The 3,565-nt window shown below is 39.4% G+C and overlaps 1 pseudogene; it reads left to right on the top strand.

The window, feature by feature from the left end:
* Nucleotides 1-1,285: 1,285 nt before the first annotated feature.
* Nucleotides 1,286-2,320, top strand: LOC116751748 (annotated as a pseudogene).
* Nucleotides 2,321-3,565: the final 1,245 nt, after the last annotated feature.

The raw sequence follows: 3,565 nt of genomic DNA, 5'->3' as shown, positions 1-3,565 counted from the left end.
TATGGCTGTATTACTATGAGACAAGGTATAATTCAAGACAACAGATATTACAAGAAATAAAGTGATATGTTGTATAGTAATAACAGGTCAACCAGCAGAATACAAAACAAGCTTAAATATGCACCTAATGAGAAATCATTGAAAAGTATGAAACAAAACTGATGGAACTAAAGAGAGAAACAGATAAGTCTATAATCATAGTTGGAATGTTAAACACATCTTTCATATTTACTAATAGAACAGATATACAAAAACAGTACAAATACAGAAGATGGGAAAAACATCAACCATTATCAGCTAATTGACATTAACATAAGACCGCAAAAAAACAAATTTTTGTCAAATGCCAATAGAACACTCACCAAGGTAAAACATGTACCTAGATAGACAATAAATCTCAATAGACTTCAAAAGACTGAAATCCTATGGAGTATGTTCTCTGACCACAAAGAATTTAATTAGAAATTAATAGAAATGATATCTAGAAAATTCTCAAATATTAGGAAATTAAGCAATACATTTCTTTTTTTTTTTTTTTTTTTTTTTTTTCGGTACGCGGGCCTCTCACTGTTGTGGCCTCTCCCGCCGCAGAGCACAGGCTCCAGACGTGCAGGCTCAGCTGCCATGGCTCACGGGCCCAGCCGCTCCGTGGCACATGGGATCCTCCCGGAGCAGGGCACGAACCCGCGTGCCCTGCATCGACAGGCGGACTCTCAACCACTGCACCACCAGGGAAGCCCCAGCAATACATTTCTAAATAAACAGTAAGTGGCAAAAATCAGAAGGAAATTTTAATTGAATAATAATTAAAGTAAAACATCAAAATTTATGAGATACAGTTAAGCAGTTCTCAAAGGGACATTTATAACTTTAAATGCCAATATCAGAAAAGAAAGTTACAAAGTGAATCATCTAACTTACCACCTTAAGAAGGTTAAAAAAACATCAGATTATACCCAAAGCAAGTAGAGAAAAGGAAGCAATAAAGAACAGAAATCCATGACTGACAAACATGGAGAAAATTAGCAGATCCAAAAGTTGGTTCTTTAAAAGACTAATAAAACAGAAACCATACGTGAAGATTAATGAAGAAAAAATAAAATTAGTAATAGCAGAATTGAATTAGTGGCTATTACTACAAAATGTTCATATAATGGAATATTGTAAGCAACTTTATGCTAGTAAATTAGACAATAAAGTGAAAACATTTCTTGGAAAAAAGAGACTCAAAAGCAGTTTGGCCCCAAACATGGAGTCTTGTAGCCCAGGTCTTACCTGAATCAGGATGAGGGAGTGGTGGGTCCACGTGGGGCTGTTGGCTGTGCCCCTGCTTGTGGCCTATCTGCACATCCCGCCCCGCCAGCTCTCCCCTGCTCTTCACTCATGGAAGTCATCAGGCAATTTTTTTACCTACAAGGGACTGCGTATCTTCTACCAAGACTCTGTGGGTGTGGTTGGAAGTCCAGAGATAGTTGTGCTTTTACACAGCTTTCCAGCGTCCAGCTGTGACTGGTACAAGATTTGGGAAGGTCTGACCCTCAGGTTTCATCAAGTGATTGCCCTTGATTTCCTAGCCTTTGCTTCAGTGACAAACTGAGACCACATCACTATTCCATATTCGAGTAGGCCAGCATCGTGGAGGTTCTTTTGCAGCATCTGGGGCTCCCGAACCGTAGGATCAACCTGTTGTCTCACGACTATGGGGATATCGTTGCTCAGGAGCTTCTCTATAGGTTCAAGCAGAATCGACCTGGTCGACTTACCATCAAGAGTCTCTGTCTGTCGAATGGAGGTATATTTCTTGAGACTCACCATCCTCTCCTTCTCCAAAAGCTTCTCAAAGATGGAGGCCGGCTGTCACCCATCCTCACGCGACTGATGAACTTCTTCGTATTCTCACCCCGGTCTTTGGGCCATACACCCAACCCTCTGAGAGTGAACTGTGGGGCATGTGGGCAGGGATACACAACAATGACGGGAACTTGGTTATCGACAGTCTCTTGCAGTACATCAATCAAAGGAAGAAGTTTAGAAGACACTGTGTGGGAGCTCTTGCCTCTGTATCTATTCCCATTCATTTTATCTATGGACCACTGGATCCAGTGAATCCCTATCCAGAGTTTTTGGAGCTGTACAGGAAAATGCTGCCGCGGTCCACAGTGTCAATTCTGGATGACCACATTAGCCACTGTCCACAGATATAGAGGATCCCATGGGCTTCTTGAATGCATATATGGGCTTCATCAACTCCTTCTGAGCTGGAAAGAGTAGCTTCCCTGTATTACCTCCCCTATTCCCTTATCTGTTGTGTATTCCACTTAGCAAGAAACACCCATAAGAGGTCCTGGCCACCAAACACTATTCTCTCACAAAAGTCTGCCTGACTCACACTGGTGAACAGCATATAGCCAGCAGAAGCTCTAACGGTGACCTAATAGTCCACCTCCCATTCCTTTGACGTCTGATCAAGTGTATGGACTTGCCTTTGTCTTTGTGTTATTAGCAAAGTCTGATAGGCACTACTACTCACTGATGCAGAAAGATAGACAGACATTCTTTTGCATAAAAGTCTTTGAAACACTTCTGTGGACTTTTCTGAAATATTTAGATATGCTAATTTCTGGCCCTGATTGGAATTATCTAAAGGTGCCACCTTCACCTCGCCTTGAATGGCTTTAATTCTCTAAGTGACACAGCTTCAAGTGAGAATGAGTCTCCCTTGTTATAACTTTGGATTTAGTTTCTTTAGCTGCTTCTAACTGTAGTCATTTTGTTAGACTTTGGTTTCAATAATGCAGTATTCTAAGTATACTTTAATACTATGATTTACCTACACATATTATGTATGTATTTTATAAGGACACTAAACCAGCAGACACTTATCTAGCAGAGTAGTTTAACCTCATTAAACATGTTTCATTTCTGAGTAAACTGAACTAAAGCCAAGCTATTTACAGAATTTCCTAAAATCACAGAACCTTAAGGACAGTAGTCTCTGTGCCAGAGATTTACTGTTATTTGCTGTTAGAACTGGTCTTTCCAGCTAATAACAGTCGGACTCGTCATACCTCAATGCTTAGAAGCATGTCCCTCCTGAGCCAGAGTGGAGAGGAGGGGATCGTTGTACAGTCCAAGTTACCAGGCTGAATATATACCGATTGCTTAACTTCTCGTTGGTTGTCCCAGAGAGGGTTCCTCATGTAGCTCAGCAATTCCTGTACTTTACAGATGAGAAAGTTCCAGAAACTTTAAGAACAAAGTCTGAAAGTTCTATGAGCAAATGGTGCTGAATACTTTTTTTTTAAGCCACAGTTTCATTGTCTTAGTTAAAACAGGATTATTAAGTGGTGATTTTAAATTCTTTTTTCTTTATTAGCAACTTCAAGTATAACAACTGGAATAAGTGTTTATTTTCTATTAATAAAAATGAATTTTGACCAAAAAAAAACAGTTTGTATTTTTAAAAAACTGACAAAAGAGGAAATAGAAAGATCTGACAAGCCCAACTATAAAAGAAATTGAATTTATAATCAAAAATATTTTCAAAAAGAAATCCTGGCTTATT

This window comes from Phocoena sinus, chromosome 3 (genome assembly GCF_008692025.1).
Source record: "Phocoena sinus isolate mPhoSin1 chromosome 3, mPhoSin1.pri, whole genome shotgun sequence".
NCBI lineage: Eukaryota > Metazoa > Chordata > Mammalia > Artiodactyla > Phocoenidae > Phocoena > Phocoena sinus.
Note: the sequence above shows the minus strand (reverse complement) of the source record. Positions and strands in the feature narration are given on the sequence as shown.